The sequence below is a fragment of the Carettochelys insculpta genome, chromosome 2 (assembly GCF_033958435.1).
Source record: "Carettochelys insculpta isolate YL-2023 chromosome 2, ASM3395843v1, whole genome shotgun sequence".
NCBI lineage: Eukaryota > Metazoa > Chordata > Testudines > Carettochelyidae > Carettochelys > Carettochelys insculpta.
Window position 1 is genome coordinate 18,901,161 of NC_134138.1, and position 23,863 is coordinate 18,925,023.

A 23,863-nucleotide genomic window follows, 5' to 3' on the forward strand; every position below is an offset into this window, starting at 1 on the left:
AAAGGCTCCATGGGCTGGTTTATGGCCTGTGGGCCATCTCTTGGACACCCCAGTCTAGCACATTACCAACACTTTCATTGCTTACTAGGCTCTTAGAAGACATTTAGGGGTAAATTACAGCTAAATAGCAGCACAGAACACTGAACCAGAACTGATGGCTGTAAACAAACTTTGAGACCATGGGAAACTTGGCCACACCCATGATAGTGGTGGTCTGGCTAACTAAAGTCATGCCGGATTATGGATGTTGCTGGATCAGAGAGTCGGGGATTAGAGAGGTTCAATTTGTATCCAATAAAAACTTTTGGAGAGAATTTCTCATTGCTTTGTTCTGTTATTCTGTAAAATCACACTTAATGAGGAACTAGAATGAGTTCCTGGTCCCTGGGGAGAAAAAGGAAGGGAAGCTCTGTGCAACAGCTTAATAAAAAGAAAGTGTAGCTGTTGGTTTTTCAACGTGCTGTACAGTGTTTACAGATACTGTGATAGGAGCTGTTGTGTAGAGAACTACTGAATAATGGAAAAGGTCAGGAGGCTGTAACTTAAAGGGACCCCCTGCTGCTGTTCTACAGCTCTGTCTCCGAATAGTGGTGATACTCCCCAACTCAAGAAGCCAAGTGCCTTTGCCCATCATCCTACGCACCAGGTGTTCAGTTCTAAGCTGTACCAAGCAGAGCTGGCTGAGGAGTGTGGAACAAGATTGGATGCAAATCAATGTGAACATCAAATATTTTTTTAAATTGGATTTTTTTTCCATTTCTCATTTTAAAATTTTCTTTCTGAAAATAAACCTGTTTAAAATTAAATCTAAATTCAGCACAAACTGTGTGAAAGCCTAAATCTTAAACCATAGAAATCAATGATGAGTAGGCTGAATACAGAAGCCCCTATCAAAACTTTTGTGTTTAAAGGCTGCTTTTCTAGATTAAGAAATTGGGGGGCAAAAAAATCTAACTTTGCTGGCCAAGCTTAGAAATATGGCACAATTGGTCATATTAAGTAATGTAGCTGATGGTATCCTTTTCAGGAAACAAGCAAGCTGGAACTGCATACTGGAAAATTTTCCCAAGCTGGCCTAAAATAATCAGCTTTCTTAACTGTTATTTAGTTGTAAATGTAAAACATCTTTTTATAAGAGTGGAGGTCAAAAAACTCTTAATGTTGTATTGTTTATAAGCTGTTCTGTGCTTTTACTTAAATTTTGGTTACCATCCCAGTGAGCAAAAAGTCACTTACTAGTATATAAGCAATATATATTGTTTGCCATTTTCTCACATACTAAAAAGAAACAACCTGAAAATATTTAACCGTATAATTGCTTGAGTTAATGTACATGATCCTTGCATTGCCTCTTAGGTAGCAAGAAAGTGGACCAAATTTATTGTAGAGGATTTTTTTTTCCTAGTTTTAAATCAACATGTTTTAATGGTTAAATCAACCAGGGGACTGTACCTTTCTTTGGAAAATAATTGGAGCAGAAATGGTAAAGCTGATTTAAATCAAGGCTTTCCACTTGATGATTTAAGTCAGTCCACCCAGTGGATATAAATGTTGGCACTAGCTCACCTTTCTTTTCCCTGATTTGGGCCCAGCTGGAGAGTAGAATGATCTTCAGTGTAACTTAGAGCAGCCCTACAGCTGCTCTAAATTATGCTGTCTGCATCCAGCAGTTGCAGTAGTTGAGGACCTTGTGGACAACAGTGCACTCCACCGGCAGCAAGACCTCTACACAGCATGCATCGCGAATGAGCAGAGAAGGGAGATTGAACTGGTTTCACCAGTTTTCTGCAGATTTACAATTTCTTTTGGGAAGGAGAAATCCTTGTCTGTCCCTTCAGGGCAGCTTTCTGCATTAGGGAGGAAATGGCACATAATGACTGAGCCCCAGACATTCAATTAGGCATATTTTGAAAGCTCTCCAAACTAACATGGTCACTTTGCAGGGATCAGTGGCCTATCTTTTGTTTATTTTTTTTTTAAGCTCTTAGTGCTTAACAGAACTAAGATTACTGCTTTTTGAAGAGTATTTAAACTGATACAAAAACAACAAGAAGTCCTGTGGCGCCTTATAAAGTAACAGATATTTTGGAGCATAAGCTTTCATTGGCAAAGACCCTCTTTGTCTGATACAGGAAACCATTCTTAGGGTTTATCTTTCTAATCAATATATTGCACTTACATATTGGAAACATCTTCAGTGCTGGCATGCCAGGGTGCTGTAGCAGTTCAGTGAAGGATACCAAAAAGCACCCATTAAATGTGAAGAAAAATCCATCCATTTGTATAATCTTAATAGTGAACAACATCACCTAAAAGTCAGTTTCTGTGCTTAGGGAGCTGATTCATAGTGGACCCAGGTCCATGTGAGCTGCAATACTTGTTCAATGCTGGATTTCTCAGAGGTGCTGTGTACAGCTAGGCATCCGTGTGCTCTGAGCTGAGAAGCTGCACGGCCACCCAGAGATTCAGGGGCCGCGCAGCTGATGAGCAGAGCACCTGCAATGGTCGGTGTGTGCATTTCTGCTGGTGGTGCACATCCACACATGACAAAATTTAGCCTGCCCATGAATGTGTAACCACAGAGGCACTGAAACTTCTGGCAAGGAAGTGTGAAGTCTCTACTCTATGGCCTTGGCTGAGGGCCAGCTGGTTTTTAGCTCATGTGGTAGAGCACAGGGCTTTAGCACCTAAGGTCACGGGTTCAATCCTTCTGGCTGATGGCCCAGCTCTGTTGGCCTTACAGATGGAACAAATTAGAGGCAACACGACTGAGCATCCAAAAATAAGTAAAATTTACAGACTATAAATTTGATGATAAGCCAGTATTCCAGAGTCCTAGCATCTGTTGGGGGTAGGGTAGGCAGCTTTCTACTTGCACAAAACCAAACACCCCTGCTCTGCCCCTCGCTTGCTCCATCCTCCCCTCCCCTGTTGTTCTCTCTCACTCACTTTAATGAGGGATGAGGGCTGTGGGTGGGGCCAAGAATAAGGGGTTTGGAGTGCAGCTGGGGACTCGGGGCTGGGACAAGTGGTTGGGGGGTGTGTGTGTGTGTGTGTGTGTGTGTGTGTGTGTTGGAGGGAGTTCAGGGGGTGGGAGGAGATTTTGGGATGGGGTGCAGGATCCCACTGGCACTGGTTGCCCATTCTAGCAAGAAGCTGCCAGGTCCCTGTGGCCTCAGGCAGATGGACAGCAAGGGAGACTTTGCACACTGTCCTAGCATCCTTGAGTGCACCCCCGCAGCTTCCACTGGTTGCAGTTGCCATTGCAGCCAGCACTCAGGATAGAGATGGCAGGTGGCGCATCCTGTGCCTACAAGCATAGAAACCTGGTGGTCGCTTCCAGGGGGCACGCAAAGCCAGGGCAGGGAGAGAGCTTGCCTTAGCCTCAGCCTGATGCTGGGCCACCAAAAGACATTTTAACAGTCTGAGCAGCAGTGCCAACCAGAGCTGCCCGGGTCCCTTTTCGACTGGGCGCTCTGGTCAAAAGTGAGATGCTTGGCTGTGCAAAGGGGGGAGTGCAGCTGGGATAATGTGCAACAGCATGGTTCTTTGCTGTGAATTCCCACCAACAACCCACATTGTCTGTCTTCATGGTCTGTTGGGTTCATAGAATCATAGGGCTGGAAGGAACCTCAGGAGGTCATCTAGTTCAGCCCCCTGCTTCAAGCAGGATCAACCCCCACTAAGTCATCCCAGCCAGCACCTGATTAAACCGGGAGTTAAAACCTCAAGGGATGGAGAATCCACCACCTCTCTAGGAAACACATTCCAATGCTTCACCACCCTCCTGGTGAAATAGTTTTTTCCTAATATCTAACCTATACCTCTCCCTCTGTAACTTCAGACCATTACTCCTTGTTCTGCCATTTGACGCCACTGAGAACAGTTTCTCACCCTCCTCTTTAGAGCTCCCCTTCAGGGAGTTGAAAGCTGCTATTAAATCACCCCTAAGTCTTCTCTTCTGTAAACTAAAGAAGCCCAAATGCCTCAGCCTATCCTCATAGGTCTTGTCCTCCAGCCCCTTGGTCATTTTTTTTTGTTGCCCTCTGCTGAACCTGCTCCAGCACATCCACATCCTTTTTATATTGGGGGGCCCAAAACCGGACACAATATTCCAGATACAAAAACCAGTACCGAATAGAAGGGAACAACCACTTCTCTAAATCTGCTCAAAATGCTCCTCCTAATGCACCCTAGTAAGTCATTAGCCTTCTTGATTCTAGTACAGTTTCCACCTCCCCAAACTGGGATACTCTCGTCTGGCTGCCGGGCCATGGATGTTACTGGACCAAAGAGCCCCAGGCCATGAGGCTGTTGGGAGGGAGCCCAGAAGGGCTTCTTTACTGGGGCTGTAGCCAGCAGCCTGGCTGCGTCTGGGATTGAGATGTTGCAGGCTGAACTAGAGGTGAGGGGCTTGGGATGGGTGGGAGGGGTGCATATGCAGGGAACCAATGAGGCATAGAGCTGGCAGCAGAGGAGGGCAGCAGCCTGGGGACAGGGAGACTTCCCTTTGTCAGACAAACTGTCTCATTCAGGACCACTGAGGTCCCAAGGGTGCTGGATGAGGGAGGTAAAACCTGTGACTTACTCATATACAGGCTTCTCTTCCCCGCAGAGTTAATTTTGAGATATAACCTTAACTTGAGTCCTGTACACACAGATGCTTCATTTTGAGTCTGGTGGCACAGGTGTTCCTGGGACTGTCAGCTTTTTGGGCGTGGGAGGAACACAGTGTTAGCACAACCCATTAGTTGCTAGCACTGTTGCTCTGTGATATACCCATCATTTTACATCATGGCTGCGCTCAGTCAAGATGATTGCACTCAAGTGCAGAAAACTTGTTGCACCCGACAAAGCGGGTCTTTGCCCACAAAAGCTTATGCTCCAATAAATCTGTTAGGCTGTAAGGTGCCACAGGACTTCTCATCTTTGTGTTTTGTCTACAGTGAAGACCTAGCTTGTTTCAAACAAGGAAAGGACTCATTCTGTTTTTGGTCTTTAATTCAGAATAGGTTGCTTCATTCTTTTCCACGACAAATAAAATGTGGTTGCCATCAGAAAAATAACTGTCAAAGCAAAGCACAGCACTAAGAATTTCTCCTTGTGTCAGTGGTTTCCAAATCAAATCTGCGGATTTGCTAGGCAAAAGAACTTGCTTGTTTACAGCCCTCCAAACTCAACTGAAATCCAAAAATCAGTGATTTTTCACCTTTTTGCACTGAAGCCCCTTTACTGGTGTCAATCAGATTCATCCACTACTAATGCTGAGGGTAGGTAAGGACTCTTTTTCAGCTAGAGTTCACATTGCTGTTAATGGGAAGTGGCACTACATGGTTACCAGAAATGTCGCTAGACCATTATAGTTTTAACTTGCCCTGCAAAAGTTATGGCATTATGGCAGAACGTACTTCACTATTTCTCTGCAGAGTGTACTACCTTAAAGTGGTAAGACCATTTAGAAAAGCAATGTGTCCCTTGAGGGAAGGGTGAAGTGGTACCTGGTTTCTAAAAGGTGGAGTGAATGTTTAATGTAAACAAACTTCTTGGAAAAACTTTCTTTTCTTACTTGCATACGCGGAAGGGGGAGTTCAAATGCAAATCAACCTTCTTAATAAGACACTTTGTCAGAAGCGGGGAGATACGTAATTCCCCAGGGCAGGGCCAGATTGAGATAAGGGCTGGAGCCAACTGGCTCAGATGAGCCTTCCCAAACAGATGCTAAAACTGTTCTGGGCTGGCCATGGTATGGTTTGAAGAAGTGGGTCTGTCCCACGAAAGCTCACCTAATAAACTATTTTGCTAGTCTTTAAAGTGCTACTTGACTGCTTTTTGTTTTAAAACTTGAAGGAATTATTCATCTGTAATCCAACTCTAATTGAAAAGTCAAACAAATAAAGAGGATCTATGGTAAAGTTTTTCCAGTTTTTAATTTTCCATGTATCAATTGGCAACATCACACAGGGGATGTTTAAAAAAAAATCAGTTTTCACATAGGTACAAAATTCCGAAAGAATTGTTGTCAAAAGAATTTTCTCTTCTAAGCCATTAATGCCCATGAAGAGTGGGGCAGCCAGACTCCCTGCCCCCAACCTCCTTCTCTCATCGCTTTGCCTTTTTCCACTTCCTCTTGTAGGTGGGGGGGTGGTCAGGGGCTGGGGCTCTGGTCTTTGAGGCAGGGCACAGGCAGAAGGAGTGGAGCAGGGGGTTAGCCTCCCCAAAGTGGGGGGTGGGGCGGGTCCACCTGCCACATCTGCCTGAGCAATTTAAAAGACCCCTTTGAAATAGCCTGGGGTCCTGGGCGCTTGCCCTTTTTGCCCTGCCCCCCCATCCATCAGTGGGCCAGGCTGAGCCCCTGCCTGGAGCCCACTCCTGGTGCACCCCAAGACCCTCATCCCAGGCTCTAATTCAGAGCATGACCTCCTACCTGGAGCACCCTCACCCCATCTCACACCCCAGCCTTCTGGTCCAGCCTGGAGCAAATCCTCCCATACTCTGAGCCCACGGTCATTGTGCTCTCCCCAGATACTAGCCCCCCCCCCCCCCCCCAATCTAATATCCCTGGCCTCCAGAAGAGTTAATCCAGCTCTACCGGCCCTCCTCTGAGTCACCTTCCTTGTCCCCTTCTTCCTGTCTCTGCTCCTTCCTGAGCTCTGTCCCCCCCATCCTTCATGGGACTCCACCACACCCATAATCCCCCACCTAGCCTCTGGCCTGAGTCAAGCTGCCCTTCAGTCCAGAGACTTGCCTGTTTGCTGCTGCCTGTGGGCTACCAAGCTAAGTGCAATGCTGCAGCTGCTGGCTCCCCTCCCCTTCCCCCACCCCAAGGGGCTGTCCCCTGTTCCCCCCATAGGGCCCTGCCTTGTCTATCCCAATCCTATTACCTGCCAACAGTGTTTGTGGGGTGGTGAGGGGCATATCTGAGAGACAGCCTCTTCTTTCTCAGGCAGTGTGAGCCAAGTGTATGCAGCAGCCATGCAGCCTGAGTTCCCTTGCCCCTCCTCCATCACCCCAGGGGTTGCTGGCAACAGCATGTTCAAACAATCTGTTTAAAGAAACCCTCCCTCCACACACACACCTCCTCCAACTTCTCCAACTAGCTCTTTATACAGTCCCTGCAATTTAAAGAGCTGTATCTTTAAAATTCAGGTCCCTGCTTTACAACATAGGGGACAATTAGCTTGTTCTTAAAAAAGTTGAGACACTCGCCATGGAGGTGAAAAAGAGACAGTCCTGGCTAAAACAGGATGGATGGTCACCCTAGCCTTGGGGGAACCTTGAGGATGAAATGTTAAAGGCAATGGAGGCGGGGAATTTTTTTTGGAACTGTCTGACTCCAAACTACTGTCACCTACGTGGTGTCCTGCTTTGGGAGGCTGTGCAGCCAAGTTTACAATTCCCAATCTCTTACACTTGGGCAAAAGTGATGTAAGGTGTGACCACAGCAGAATTCTCCCTTTGCTTTCACTGAGGTAACAATCTACACCCACTTTGTATGGGAGGTAGATGATTGCACAAGGGGTGGGGCAGTGGAGAATCAGGATTGGGATGCAGAAGTAGGCTTGGCTCTTTTCATGCAGGGTATAGAAAGGCTTTGACCACATGACTTACTGTTATTGGGTTATTGAATCAAATTGTCCATCTGTATTATACTGCGATATATTAGCTTGAACAGTGTTTCATACAGACCTCATAATTTCTGGTCTGTAATAGGTGGTTTTTTCACTTCACATAGTGCAAAGAATTCGGTCTCATCAGATCTCAGAAGCTAAGCAGGGGTGGGCCTGGTTAGTACTTGGATGAGAGACCTGGAAATGCTGGGTGCTGTAGGCTCAAGGAAAGGAATCTAGTCTTTAAAGAGCTACTTGACTGCTTTTGGTTTTGATAGTGCATAGACTAGCACGGCTTCCTCTCTGTTACTATTCCTGATCCTTAAATATTGCTTTGCCAAGATGTGTTGGGTTTTTGAGCAGACCTTTTCCAAGATGGTGGTAACTCACCGCCATCTGGTGAAGTTAAAACGAAGCAAGGCTGAGTGAGCGCCTCGGGACAAAACATTCAACAAAAGAATGTATCCCCCGTTGGAATTCCTGAGGTTGTGTCCCAAGGATGTTGCACAGATACTTGTGGCAGGAGCTTTGCTTCCATTCTCCCTTTGATGTGCACCCTGAGCCACAGACTAATGATCGTTATCCCATATTCTTTTGTCAGCCAGACATGTTATCTAGTTAAGCTCCTAGATCAAGTGCTCACTGCCTCTGTAATTGGTAGGGCTTTATTTTGGATTTGCAGATCTTACCTGCAGCCGTTTGCAGGCATCAAAAGAGAGAGCATTGCAGTAACAAATGTCTGCTGGGGAGTGGTGTCTGGAAGTACTGCTTTAACCATGCTTGCTTCAAACTTCTTAGCATGTTCCACTTTTATTCTGACTAACACAGAAATGTCCCCTTCACCAGAAGTGTTAAAATAGGTTCTGAGATTATTGCTGGGAGGCACTTTGAGCTTAGAGCCTGCTTCTGATCTGCTCTCGGAAGTGTGTCTGCATTGACTGTGGTGGGTTACTCCTGTCTTGCACTGGTGCAAATGAGGTGAGAATCTGGCCCAAGAAGCCTCGTTTGTACCCGAAACAGAATAGGCAGCTGGCGGAAGTCAACTGCAGAAGAGGAAAGCTTCACTTTTCGGGCTTTGCTGTATCTGTTCTGAATGTCCCTTGTTATGCACTGAGACCTGTGGTTCAGGGATGCCAAATAATTAAGCTTCTGTTGTACAGTTGAACTAAATCTGGCTTCTGTAGGTGTAAGAGCATGTTCTCCAGGACATTGGATGCATATAATTCTCATTTACCTCAAAAGGAAAGTGGGCTCCCAGTTTACATTAAGTGGGCCGGTTTGGGGGGGGGGAGGTGTGGCTGGGGACAGGCCTTGGCCTTGGCCTCAGCTCAGCAGGGGCCTTGGTTTTAGACACTCGTTCATTTTTTTGGCATTTGATAAGTTTGGCATCTTGTTTTTTGTGCATCCCTCAATATTTGGTGCATTGGCACAGGAAAAAAGGCTCTGGATTCTTAATAGTCAACTATTCACATTATGTTTCACTTTTTTGGTGCCTTATTTGTTTTCATGGGTTGATGATTTTTATTTTTATTAGGTGAGGGGTCTCAAACCCTGGAAGTGGCCAGGGCCTCTCGGGACATCTGTGAGGGCCTGGTTTACATCACAATCATGGATTATAATTGGAGAAGTTGGCAGCTTCTTCTGACTAGAGACAGGACCAGCAGGAGGAATTAATGATCTTGCTCCTGGTGAGTTGAGTTCATTGACACAAATTGAAATAATTTGCTGAGCAGTGCACAATGAAGCTTACAAAATCAGTGGGCTTTGTGCCCATGGATAGTATAAAATCTGAACTGCAGAAAAGTAGTTATACAGGTTGAACCTCTCTAATCCATAACTCTCACTGGCAAACTTTGTAATCCGGCATGATTTTAGTTAGTTGGATGACCATGTATCATGGGTGTGGCCATGTTTCCTGTGGCCCATAATGTTTGTTTCCAGCTGCCAATCCTGGTTCTCGGTGTTCTGTGCTGTTATTTAGCTATAACTTACCCCTAAATGTCTTCTGAGAGCCCAGTAAGCAGTGCGTTTGGTAGCATGTGGCAGAAAATATTGACCTCCTGTCATCTGGCAAATGCTCTCATCTGGCACCAGGCAGGTCCTGAGGTTGCTGGCTGAGAGACGTTCAACCTGTACTAGAACACGTGGGGGGTGCATTGAACACTCTTTCTTACTTTCTCTTAGAAAATGGTGGTCCTGTAATCTAAAATGTCTGCTGCTTTAAGGTTGGGGAATCACGGGGATAAATCCTCATTGCTGACACAGCCATCTGAGAGAACATGTGATGGTGTGGTATGAACTTTTGGGCAGCTGCTCAGCTGAAGTAGGTCAGCAAACGCCTTTGAGTTCTTGCTTTGTATGGACATGTGTCAGTAAATCAAAGAATCCTTTAAAGAAACACAGCTTTAGAGTTCTGCTGAGCCACTTATGGAGACTTTCTTGTTTTACGTTTTGAGTGAACCGAGATTCTCTAAAAACTACACACTACCTCTCTTCTTGTGTTGCATCTCAAACTGTGTGCACACCCCACTAAAATGAAGCTGTCCCAGCAAGGCAGAAGCTGACCAGCCACATTTTCTTCCATTCCTCCAGACCTGCTGCTTGCTTCACACAGGCTGTTAACGCAGGAGATGGTGGGAGGGAGAAATTTCTAATGCACTGCATGCTAGAAGTAATCTTTTAAACACTAAGCTCAGAACAAAATCAACTGATCCATGTAAAAATTACATAGGGATTTCCTAAGTGACATGCTTGAAAATGCTGAACAAGTATTTTAGTGGGAAGGTGCAATCAGCAGGCGATTTAACTTTTAAAGTACCGTGGATATAAATTGCACAGCAGAGATAAGTAACAGAGAGGGAGCCGTGCTAGTCTGTACTTCCACAAAACAAAGCAGCAGAAATGTAGCACTTTAAAGACTAACAAAATGACTTCTTTGGTGATGGGCTTTCATGGGACAGACCCACTTCATCAGATGGGTCTGTCCCATGAAAGCCCATCACCGAAGAAATCATTTTGTTAGTCTTTAAAGTGCTACATTTCTGCTGCTTTGTTCAGCAGAGGTATGTCAGCCATGGGACTTCTGCAAATGACTCTCAAGATAAGATGAGTGGATATGTAACTCAGAGCAAAAATAAGTAAAGACTAAGATCACCTGGGACAAATCCCCCTCTGGTCACGTTGATAGAATTAGTCTGGTTTTCCATTAATCCTGGTTCAATGAAATCTTTGAAACTGAAAGCAGAACATGGCCCATTTTCACAAATGTAATTGCACCAAATGCTCTTAAGTACTGCGGATTCCTTGATGAAGCTGGTATTATCTTGCTCGCCACATCTTGGTCAATGTTCCCTCTAATCTTTTTGCATCCGTGGGTGCAATAATTTTTATGTGCACCCAGGTTTGTGTGAATGTGCTCCCTGAGTAAAAACAAAACCTAGCCATAAGGCTTCCTGCTAATCGGCTGGGTGGCATTTGAATCTCCCCTGAGTGGCCAGGCAAGTGGCCAGCTTACAGGGAATTCTGATCTTGATATCAACAAACTGAGTCATTTTGGTCGCCTCATACTTTCTTCCACATCACTAAGCATTTTGCGGCTGATTTGAGTATCACCAGTATTTTGCTCATGTAACCCTTCTGCTGGAAGGAACTGGCAGCAACCAGGGCTGGGTTCAACATCTAGGGGTTCCTTTTCATCCATCTCACACAGAACCGGCTCAAGCCCCCACCCAGTAGCCTGGGAACATCACACATCCCTGGGTGCCTCAGAAGCAATGCTTCCCCACTTGCAAGCACAGAGTCTGAGTGTAGAAAAGGACTTTTTAATAAGAGACAGAAAAGTCAATTAGCGTAAGCTTGGGAAAATGATCACACCCAGAGTTCATAACCAGTGCTCAAGTGACTGTCCCAGCTCAAATGCATTGAACAATGTCCTTGGTCTCTCAGGCTCACCAGTCCAATACTGTAAACAGCCAATCCACACACCCAACTTTCTCTGCACACTCACCCCCCCAATTCAAATGCCCCACTTACAACTTGGTCCAGTCCATGCGGGCACTGACACCTCATGCTGATGTATTCCCTCTTGGAACCTGAGACAATGCCACCTTTGTGCTGGTCTGGCATTCTGCTTGCTCCTACCAGCCGCCCGCTGGTCACGCCATCCATCCATCTGCTGCTCCTCCTACCGGCCACCCACCAGTTGTGCTGTCCACAGCTGTTGGGTCTGGCCTGAGGCAAAACCCTGTGGTTTCAGCCTTTGGTATCTATATACGAAAGTGGAGTCTCAAAAACACTAATATCCAGCTCTATCTTTTAACAGGTGGGGAAGACTAGTCAATTATCACTGCTCTTCAGGTTGTTTCCTAGCTCAGGGTTAAACTTTCCCCCGGCTTAGCTTCTGTGCAGCTCCTTCAGCACTGTAGGCCAGGGCAGAATTTGATCCAGAAAACCTAATTTCTGATAGGAGGTTGACAGTGACAGTGTGAAGGGGAAAGTTTCATGTGTGTCAAGCCTCCAGGTAGACAAACTGGTAGGACAGCCATCTTTGCCTGCTTGAACCAGCAACCAACTGGTTTAGCTCCTGGAGTTAACGACTACAAGAGGCAAATGTACTTACAGCACTGAGCTTTATTTACAGTCTTGTCTATTAGTTCATCTCCCTCATGTTTCAGAATAAGAATCTGCAGCCCTTCAGTGATAGACAATAATTGATTAAATCTCAGAGGGACGCATATTTATAAACTTTAAGCTGAAGGGCTGTCCTGTGTGTTATGTGTGACATGGTATCTACAACTGGCTAGAGGAAGTGATAGGAGACAATTTTCTATTTATAGAAGGACATGTTTTCCGTTTAAAGAGGCTTTGATCTAAGGCTGGAGATCAGTGTAGGTCTGGGCTGAGGGTAGAGTGTTCTGGGAGCTGGGTATGGTGTGCCTGTGAATAGATGTATTCTGTCTGATGTGTGGAGATCAAGGTGTTTGATCTTATTGCTGCTCATCTGGCCTTCATACAGTTAGGGTGTGTCTACACGGGCACAAATCTTCGAAATAGCCATGCTAATGGCCATTTCAAAGATTACTAATGAGGCGCTGAATTGAATATTCAGTGCCTCATTAGCATGAGGGGCTGAACTGAATATTCAGTGCCTCATTAGCATTAGGACGCTTCCAGCTGCGGCACTTTGAAAGCGCGTGGCTACACAGGGGTACTTTTCGAAAGGACCCTGCTCCTTTCGAAATCCCCTTATCCTGTGGCTGGAAGCGTCCTAATGCTAATGAGGCGCTGAATATTTAATTCAGCGCCTCATTAGTAATCTTCAAAATATGGCTATTTTGAAGTTTTGTGCCCGTGTAGACACAGCCTTAGTGTTTTTCCTTCGTTAGCGGTTTCCCTTGTTCAGACAATCAGTTCTAGTTTTGATTTTTTGAGCGGCATGTGATTCTTGGCCTTGCCTAAGAAAACTTCTGATTTCTTTCCAAAGTTCATAATTTGCACAAAAAGCTCTTCAGTGCTGTGGGTGGATCTCTCTTCCTGCCCAATAATAAGCACCACACACTGGTTAGTGACACAGGCAGCATTCAGAGGCTTAAACAAGGAGTACAATCTTGGCCAAAAGTGGAAACAGACACAGAGACTTAAGGGCCAAACTTAAGAATGTGATATTAGGCAGGTAAATGTATGGCCAGGTGCTCAGAGGTTGTGAGAACCAATATTGCTGGAAAATACAGCACTTTTTGAAAACCAATTCCTAGTTCTTGAACGTGCAGTTCAATAATTTAGCTTGACTTTCTCAACATCACAAATGCCATGACAGTGCCAGGAAGAGATTGCAGGAATCCTGGCTCCAAGTCCTATGCTCTAAGCCAGTGGTTCCAAACTGGGGTCCACAGATCCCTGGGAGTCCACAAAGATATTGCAGGGGGTTTGCGAAGAACAATAAATAAAAATGTTCATGGAAAAATACATTTTTAAAATAAATTGCAAAGTTACAATAAATTATTATTTTAAATTAAATACCTTCCAATCATGTTGTTAATTGCTATCTGAAAAATTTATGTTGTGGTTTCCGTTTTCATTTAGTGAAGTGTCCACAGTGGCTACAATTGGCTTTGATGGGGATCTGCAAACAGTTTTGGGGGGCGGGGGTGGATAGGGGTCTGCACTAGTGATGAGGTTGGGAACCACTGCTTTGAGCACTCAAACATTGCATGTTCTCCAAACACTGGTATGTGTGAAACTGTGCTGGTTTATCAGCAAATGCTGAGAGATGCTGGGATAACATGTAGGAATCAACTTCTGGAATGTCCTTCGTAGGCAAGGGAATGTGCAGGAGGGAGGGAGGCAGATGCAGGTGTCTGCCCAGCAGAGGAACTGCTGGAGAGTTGAAAGCCGGAGAGTGGGTAACATTCCTGGACCACAGACGGAATATGGTGCAGTTGCTCTGGATTGTGACAGAATTGACCACCTACAAGTGAAAGCTTAAAATTTGGTCCAGGGATTTGCCAGTCGTTACTGATCATCAGCAGCAAATGAAACATTGACAAGAGATTTCCTCATCTTTCTGCTGGGGAGAGGCGCTTTGGTAGAGCCTGAGATGTGCAATTGCAGGGAAACAGAATTCATGTTTACATTGTCTGTGTGTATTGACCAGACTGGGGCGTCTGGTGTAATCCATCGTCCTTCACTTTGGAAGGGACAAAGTTTTCTCAGTTGAGGGGCGGTAGCTAGACCACAATCTTCCAGAGGAAACTCAGCAAAGCTTGGGTCTGAGCATCCTTGGGGAAATGCTGCAGTCTCCCTCTTCACCAAATGTTTCCTTCTGTCATCAGATACTCACAACACTGACACTCCTGTCTACCCAAATCCCCAGCCACCCCATGTGTAAATAAGTGAAAACAAAGCAACCAACCCGAAGAAAGTAACCAGAGCACCGCATTTGCCCTGAAAAGGGAGAAGAACCAGAAGTGTCTGAAATCCACTAGAGTCTTTCTTATCGCTAATGACTGTACGTGGAAGGTATAGCAGTCTAAAATCCTAAAACAATATCTGGCTGCTCAGATCAATCAAGCATCAATTTCATGTGGGACTAGAGAGCTTAATCTATGAGTTGGAGTCTCATCCCATCCTTCAGGTACAGGCAAATCATTGCTACTTAGGCTCTTGTTTGTAGAAATGTTAGATGAAACAACTGGTGACTTACCCCCGAGAGTAAATATTAGCTTCTGTTCAGGCCAGTCCTTTAGCTTCTGCTTGGACGCAATCAGGGATCTCTGTGTTGCATACATCACCAAAGGTAAATAGTCCATGGGGTAGCCTTGTTAGTCTGTATCTTTGCAAAGCAAAACTAGCAGTCCTGTAGCACCTTAAAGGCTAACAATTTTACTTAAGTAATGAAATTTTGTGGCTCTTGTTAGCAAATAAATAAAATGGTTAGTCTTTAAGGTACTGCAGGACTGCTTGCTTTGTATCACCCAAGGTGTCACTCTTATTACGTAGCGACTCTCTGGAGATGATTCTGTGTCCTTGGTCCATTTTGAGCGAGACTGGCAGACAACAATGCTCTTGTTTTGCACCCGCCTCTGCAAATATTGGCTTGAAAATTAGCAGCACAGAGATCAAAGGCACATGTAACCCAGCAGCCCTCTCACCAAAATACTGAACACAGCAATAAATTTGTCACTTTGGGAGTGTCCTTATCAACAACATTCAGTTGCCACCACCAAGCTATATAAGGCTATTATCCAAAAAGCTACTACTGCATTTGGCCGAACTTAAGAAGAAGTAATTTGCTTTTGTGCAAAAGTCAGGCTATGTGGTTTACCAGCACAGGAACTGCTAGTGTATGCTATTCAGAGATGGACACAAAACCAATGTCGTACACCTCAATACATGGTGAACTTTCTCTTTAAAAGGCATTCAGAATGGTCTCTCTCTTGGAAGCAGTGGGCATGTTACTCTCTGACCGTGACTACACTAGCACCTCCCCTTCGAAAGGGGGATGCTAATGAGCCACTTGGGCAGATGCTAATGAGGAGCTGCCATGCATATACAGCGCCTCCAATAGCATAATGGCGGCCACACGTGTTTTGAAAGTGCCACTTTTGAAATCCAGGGGTCCTTTTCAAAGGCCCCCGTGTACATGGACGGTGTGTGTTTTGAAGCCCCCTTTTCCTGAAACCAAACGGGAAGAAGGGGCTTCTGAAATCCAGGGGTCCTTTCAAAAGGCCCCCATCTACACCGGCGAAGTGCGTTTCTAAAGCAGCACTTTTGAAACATGTGTGGCCATTATGCTAATGAGGCACTGCATATGCATGATAGTGCCTCATTAGCATCTGCCGAAGTGGCTCATTAGCATCCCCCTTTCGAAGGGTGGGTGCTAATGTAGCCACGGCCTCTGAGTCCTGTTTTATTCTACTACTGTTTGTGTAAACATTTGGGGGGACTAGAAAATCCCTATGCAGTAGCTATACATAGTCACGGTTCCTCTGAACTTGGACTGCTCCTTCCTAGCGGTAGGGATGGAGCACAGGGCAGGCAACTCCTCCAACTGCCATCAGAAGGGCTTGCTGGCAGCTGGCAATCTCTCCTTGCCATAGTCCTAAAACAGGAAGCTTTCTACCAGCCCTTTTTCCTGCCTCTTTACAGCAGTGTGATGATGTGGTTTAGTGGGTTCAGCACTGGCCTGAAAGTCAGGAGATTTGGCTTCTACCCTTAACTCCATCTCCAACTTTCCGTGACACCATTTCATGGTCTGTTTTGTCATCTGACCAATGGGGATCATTGTGCTCTTTTCAAATGAGGGTAAGCTTTAATATCAACTGGTGGAAAGTGCTTTACAAGAACCAAGTAATGCTAATTAAATACAAAAAGAGGGAGGAGGGGGTGGCTGGCAGTGTTTTGTTAGTTGCATGATTTGCTGAGGAAAAGCTAATTCTGTACTGTGGTAGAAAAGTGTATGAATCTGAAAACATGTCAGAGCTTTTCCTTTGGAAACCTGCGGGAGCAGAATAAAACCTAGGATACACTTTGCATATTGCAGACCGTACTGAAGTCCTGACACTGGTTTGACCCCTTTTTCAGCAGTGCGCATATTACATTTTGAGAAGCCCAGTGCTGCTGGTGCTGTTAGAAACAGTCATTCATCTCGACAGTCAGTCATTTTAAAAAAAAAAAAAATGTATCCTGTTTGAAATGGCACATTGAGAATATGGTTAACACTGCCCCAACCGCTTCTTTTTTTAGGATCATCCTCATCTTTGACAAGGTCGCTCCCCGCCTTTATCAAGCCAGTGTATGGGATGTTAGCTTTCCCAGAATAACTTTTCAAGGCCCTGTCACCTCAGGATTCTTCTTTGTGGGATGTCACTTTATTTCTCTGAAGACAGCTTTCCTCCTGCTTTGCCCTTCCTCAGGAACCACAGATCTTCCTCCATGAGTGAAACATCCTTATGGTTTGTTAATGCAGTAAATTCCCTTTGCCTTGGAAAATTTTTAAAAACCAAAAACTTGGGGTCCCAGAAACCAGCCTTCCCTTTCCCACCTCAGCACCAGTTAAATTGTACTGTTTGAGCGCTTTCTACATTGACACACCATTCTTTTTTTTTTTTTACCTTTGACATTTTAATTGCTTCCCACAGCGTGGACAATGGCTTGCCCCAACCTACTGTATCTACAGAGACACATATCTGGTATGAAAGAGATTTCTTCATTGGAATTACCTGTTATTTTTATAGCCAGCTCCTTTAAATGAACTGCACATGCAATCAGAGCTGTGCTAGGTGGGAGGGATCAATTAAAACTAGACAGTCTGTTTTGCCTAGATTAGATAAACACAATCTCATTAAAAGTTCTTCTGCACATTGGACCACTTGCAAAGTATACAGAGCTATATCAGAGGAGCCAATCCACTGATAAAGGCTGTAAAAGATGGGAATAAGGGGACTTCAAAGTAGCTGGGGTTCTTTCAAAAAGGAGCCCCGTCTGAATGAGCTGCGCGGTGGCAAGCTGCGTCAATTTCAAAGTGCTGCGGCCGCCCGCATGCTAATGAGGCGCTGAATATGTATTTCAGCGCTTCATTAGTAAATTTCGAAATGCCATTTGCATGGCCATTTCGAAGTTTGGGGCTAGTGTAGACATAGCCTCTGAGACACTTGGGTCCAATTGTGCTTTGTATAGATTGGTGCAATATCTTGCCCATCACTGCACAATCATCTCCCTGTTCATGAGCACTTCTTTGATCGTCATCTGCTTCAGTTGCCATTTGCTGTTAGTATTCCTAATTGTTTTATACACCTCCCTGTTCTTACATTCGCTGTAATACCTCTCCATATCTTCACATTGCTCCTCTAACCATTTCCCTTATCCTTTCTGGCTGTTTTCCTCACCTCTTATTGCTGTTCCGCCAACTCAAACATCTCTTCTAATCTTCAATGCTCTCTTCAACCACTTTCGGTGTCTTCTGAGTAATCCACTTATTGATGTTCTCTTCTTCTGGAACAGTCTGCTCAATTTGGTAGCTATCCCTGCAACTCTCTTATCTAGGGCTTTCTCTGTGACAATGTTCTTAATCTTCTCTTTGAGAGCTGCTCTGTATGCATTCCCTGGTTCTTCCTCACGTAGCCTTGCCCCGTCTCTTCTTTAATTCTTAAACTGTTTGTTTCTTACATTTTCTTATGAGCTTTATATTGATGTTTACAATCACTAGACTGTGGTCTGAGTCTACATCCGCTCCTTGGAAAGTTCAGCACTGCTGTACTGATGTTATCCATCTTCTTATCAAAATCATATCTACCATGTTCTTGGACTCCCTGTAATTCAATCACCAAGTCCACTTCCTGTGATCCTTTTGTTAGAATTTTGTGTTGCAGATCACCATCTTGGGCTCTGCAGCAAATTCTCGTAATTTTTCACCTCGTTCATTTCTTTCTCCGTGTCCAAACCTTCCCATGACTCTCTCACAACCTTCATTATCTGTTCCAACCTTCTCATTCCAATCTCCTCCGATGATCAACACATCTTTCTTCGGTATCTCCTCCACTGTCTTTGTCAATCTTTATAGAATAGCCCAATCTCTTCCTCCATACTATCCAACATGGGTGAATACACCTGAATGATTGAGACATTGAACAGTTTTGCTTCCAATGTCACTACCATCATTCTTGCACTCACCGGTTTGTATCCTAATAATGCTGTTCTTGCTGTTTTGCTAAGAAGGACTCTGACTCCTGCTTCATGTTTTGTTTCGTTTCCTGACCAAATGACTTTGCGACTGCATATCTCTCCTGATGCCGTCCAACACATCTCTGCCAGTCCAAGTATATCGCATCAGTATCTCTCCATCTCCTTCCGAAGCAGCTCTAATTTTCCAGATGCCCACCATGTTCAGACGTTCCATGTTCCAATGGACAGCATATGTGTTAGTTGTAATTTTTCTTTTGGCAGCCAACTTATTGACCCACTCCCAATCACTCAATTGGTATCATAGACCTTGTTTATCCAGGCAACGTCTGAGCCAGCATCTTTTATCATTCAGTTGTACTGGCATCAGATTTCATTCGTACTGTTTGACGGTCAGCGCATTACCACTCATCTGACCAACTCTCCTCATTCATCCAGGCTTGGGACTGGCATGGAGCTCATAGAGGCTTCATGGTGGAGTTAGTATTTAAGTACCATAAGATAAATTGGGCATAAGAACCCCTCACTACCCTGGGGAGGTGTGTGTGTGTGTGTGTGTGTGTGTGTGTCAGTGTCAGTGTCAGACAGGACCTGCACCAGAGGTGTATCGCACACCTTAAATCTCTCTCTATCTCCAGCTCTGCTGTCTTTGTTATTATCTGTGCTATCACTTTTCTTAGAGCAAACCCTTGTTTTCCCTTCTTAACTTAACCAAAATCTTACCCACTGCAATAACATCGTTCCCACCGAATTGAAGTGAGTTGGTCTCGGCTTCCAGAGGATTCAAGAGTCAGTGAGTATTGTATCCTGCCTGCCTAGCATAAGTTTAGAACACGAGTGCAGTTAGTTAAGTAACTTGTATTACTATTATAACCTTAGAGGGAGCTGTGCTAGTCTAGATACTATCAAAAAACAGAGAGGGAGCCGTGCTATGGTCTGAAGAAGTGGGTCTGTCCCATGAAAGCTCACCTAATAAATTATTTTGCTAGTCTTTAAAGTGCTACTTGACTGCTTTTTGTTTTGATATTATAACCTTGTTACGCAACATCCTTGATAAGATCTTTGATTATGATTTGATATCAACTGTATTCCACATCCTTAGGTTGTATCTGTTACGTGCTGCTTGAATATTATTACGCTTTTACACCATGAAGTGCTGCTGAAAGTATTGTCTGTGTAATCACTGGAAAGCCCGAAAAATTCACCTGTAGCCTGAGACAAACTTTGTCTCAGACACTTGCTGTTAACTTGGGAGAGGTGCGAATCTTAATCTTAACTTCTTAAGTCAAATTGGCAAGCCTTCCCACATGCATAAATTACACTACCTTTCCCGCAAGTCAACACAGGCTCCAAGCATGCTGGACTACAGAGGTTCAATCTGTACTAGTTTCTGCTGTTCAGTGGCAGAATGATGGAGAAGCTGCTGTGATCTCCAGCTTGTAAGCTTTGTTCACCTGCTTTTGACCTTCCCTGAGCTGCTGTTGGAGATGGGGAACGTCAGTACAGTACCTTCATTTTTCCCTGGTTTGGCAAAGCTGAGGGCTTGTGCAGGGATCTCTGTTTCCTCCCTTGATGGCAGCCCTGGGAAAAGGGTTTGTGATGACAATGAACGTGATGACATTTTAGAGTGAAGAAGGGAGGCATCTGGCTTCACTGCTGTCTCTCGGGAAGACCTGTTAAATCAGTGAGCGGGTGCTGGAGTTGCCTGTTCCATGACAGGAACAGAACAGTTTACCTCAGTCATATCACACAGGCCCTCGTGGCTTGAAATCCTACTGGAGTGTGTCGCACATCAGGGGTCTGAAATTAGGAGCTTTGCTGAGCCATGAGTCTCCTCTGGCAGCAAGAGATGGCAGCAAGCCCTCAAACAGAGCCAGTGTCTCTACTGATATGGGAGGGCTTTGAAGATGTGACCATGGGCAGCTAGAAAAGAAGTAGGCACTTCATGTCTGTGACTGACTTCGATGTGAAAGATCGGGCTTCAGGAAAGGAAAAGACATGTCAGACAGGGCCAGGAGTGCAGGAAAAAACACACTCTTGCTGAGCAACTAGCCCTGTCTGCTTGTTGCTTAGGATGAGGGTTTAATTCTGTGTTTCCCTGTCAGGGCGTGCCTCAGAGCGCACCTTAATGAGTAGGATTTTTTCTGTACCTCCATTGCTCTCAGTGTTGTGGTCTGACAGCGCTACTGTCAGAATCGATACCATGAATAATATACTGCAGGAATCCAGTGGTAATTTGAAAAACAGCCCTTCAGAAGGAAGCACATTCTCCGCTGTCCTCCAGTGACTTTGAACTTCATTTCTTTTCAAAATACTTTGTTTTTTAATTGGTAGAGTTAACAGAAAATTGCTTGCCCTAAGAGTGAGGGGGAATTATGCAGAAGGTTAATGTGGAAGGTGAAGCAATTTTGCCTTCCTCCTGGAACAGAGCCTGTTTTCTCTACTGACTGTAAATGTTCCCCACGCTCCTGAAAAGCATTGCAAATAGCTGCCTTGCTGACAGCCTCAGAAGAGAGGCCAAAGTATATGGGCCTTATCCTGCCTGATGCTGGGTATCCTCAAATTGCTTTGACTTCAAAGGGGCTTGTTTAAAGGTGCTGGGTGGATCACTCCACAAATAGGGATAGGGATCCCCCTCCATTCAGCTGTGTGATCCCTTCGGTTTGGGACTGAGGCACTCAAGCGGGGGAAGCTTACCCTCTGGTTCCTCTCATGCTCTATTGATAGAGCCAACTTTATCGAGTTATAGTTCTGTTGATTTTTAGTTGGGATTGGCTCTGCTTTCAGGAGTGGGTTGGCTTCAGTGACCTCATGAAGTTGCTTCCAACCTGATGGTCCTACAATAAAGGGAAGATTTTACTCTCTACCGCTATTGGGTCAGCAACTTTTCATAAGCAGTAGAGGGATGCTTTTCAGGGATGCAAAGGACAGTCCACTGTCCAAATCCCATTGAGGCTGGGCACCTAACTATTTTCATGCACGCTTTTTTTTTTTTTTTTTTTTTTTTTAAAAAGAGGCCTGTAGCCCCAGAAGTCCAGCTAACAATCCCTTTCCCCCATCCCACTCTCCAGTGAAACAAATCACCACTTAAATGAATGAATAAATGAATCCTTTAAAAACATTCCTACACCAAGCAGAATGTTTACCCTGAAGAGGGAGGAGAGCCAGACAGTCCATAAAATCCACCAGGCCCTCAGCTGTTGCCATTGATTTTTACATGAAGGTGCTCAGATATTCTAGCGGTAGATGGCAGGATAAATCTGGGGGTGGGGGAATCTTCTGGAGTGTTAGTGTTCTGCGTCTGTTTGGAAGGTCACAGAGGTCACTGCTGAGTGATGTTAAGGGCTGGGAGGGCTTTAGTTAGACACAGGATGAACTTTGAAACATTCGGCACATAAAAATGTGGTTACCCAGTGTGAAGGGCAAGTACAGTAGGGTCTCAACATTCATGAGAGTTCTGTATTGGGAACCCTTGTGAATGTTGAATTTCATGGATATAGCAGCCCTCAGCTGCCGGTGCCACATGCTCTGGGGCCCCAGGAAAAGCGGCTGCTCTGGCCACTCGCGAATAATTATATTGTGTAAAATCAACAAATATGTCCTCAGGGAGACAGGAAGGTTTCATGAAAGTGTAATCACTCACTATACATATCTATCACTACTTCTACCATGTGTAACATGCTGGCTTCCAATGGGCAACAAACCCCTGGTTGTGATGCCTTAGTTGGGGTTGGTCCTGCTTTGAACAGGGGGATTGGATGAGATGACCTCTTGAGGCCTCTTAGAGTCATGGAGGTTTAGGGATGGAAGATTCCATGTACCTCACCACCTTTGTCCTACTCTCCTTCTCACCACTGAAAACCTCTGGGTCTGAATGTCTTATAGATATTAAGTTGTATCCCACTGATACACACATGTCCTTTATGGACAAGTGTATTTAGGACTTGGAAAGAGCCTCATCCCAACCTCACAGGCCTTTAGTGTCTTTCTATTCTTAGGAGGTCAAATCCCACACGCCTCCCTCATTCAGAATCTCTGTGGAGGTCCTGGAAATGTTGCTTACAGAACAGGACAAGTCCTATTATTCTCACTTTAGGGGGGAAATAGTCCAAAGTCAATCCTTCAGCTGAAACATTTAAAGGGAAGTTTTGTCCAGGCAACTTCTTCTCACTGCCTGTCACCATCCTAACCGGCCCCACATTGGGTACCAAAAGTCAGACTATTTGATTCTATATCTGGGTACCTGTATACTACGAGGTACTCTCTTATGGATACTGTATGTGGCCAAACTGCTTTGTACTAAGTTAGAATCTGATCTGCTCCAAGCTCCATCGATCAGCAACTGGTTGAAAGGTGATAAGCAGTGTGCTACTGTCGAGACAGCAAACTGAAAAAGATAGCAAAATTTAGAAATCAAGTATTGGGTTAAATGTCTGTGCTTAGTATCTACTGTTTGTATTATTTAGTGCCTCAGAATCCCAGTCACAAACCAGGGCCCGTTGTGCTTGGTGGTCTACAAATGCAGAACTAAAAGACAGTTAGCTCTTTAGGGCAGGAACCAAGTCTTAAGACAAGGTCTAGCAGATGGAGAAAGATGAGGGAGTGTGAGGAAACAAGAACTCCCGCGCTGATCATGGTGATCACAAGTGTTCTCAGCACACCAGGTGCCTAACCACTGTCCAATTTTGTGTAGACATTATGGCAATGGAGAATTTTAAGAAGGAATTTGAAGGTGGGCAGTGAAGTGGCTTAGCATATCTTCATAGGAGAGGCAAAAAGGAAATGTCTAGTTAACCCATGGAATTCATTTCTTCAGGACTGTTTTGAGTAGGTCAAGCAAGCAAAATACTTGAAGGTACCCTGCTCTTTAGAAATATGAGTAAGAGATTCATTACACACAATAATAAAAATGGCTTTATATGTGCCTCTGACGTGTCAGCTGTTGGTCCATGCCTGGGAAGGAATCTGGCTTAGGTGAACCTGTTGGCTCAGTTCCTGTGAAGATTCCATTAGCTGAAATGTTATAGGACTTTTTATTTTATTTGTGTATTTTTGGAATAGAAGATTTTAAGACGACA

At 44.8% G+C, this 23,863-nt stretch overlaps 1 protein-coding gene across 8 annotated transcripts in view; it reads left to right on the forward strand.

The window, feature by feature from the left end:
- Positions 1–23,863, forward strand: part of ST3GAL1 (ST3 beta-galactoside alpha-2,3-sialyltransferase 1) — a 122,325-nt gene that overhangs the window by 15,837 nt on the left and 82,625 nt on the right. For 2 of the 8 annotated variants that reach the window (XM_074986626.1, XM_074986627.1), the window contains exon 2: positions 9,142–9,295. The exons of the other annotated variants lie outside the window; for them this stretch is intronic. The gene's annotated coding sequence lies outside the window, so the exon portion shown is untranslated. The remainder of the gene's footprint in view (positions 1–9,141; positions 9,296–23,863) is intronic. 8 annotated transcript variants of the gene reach the window in all.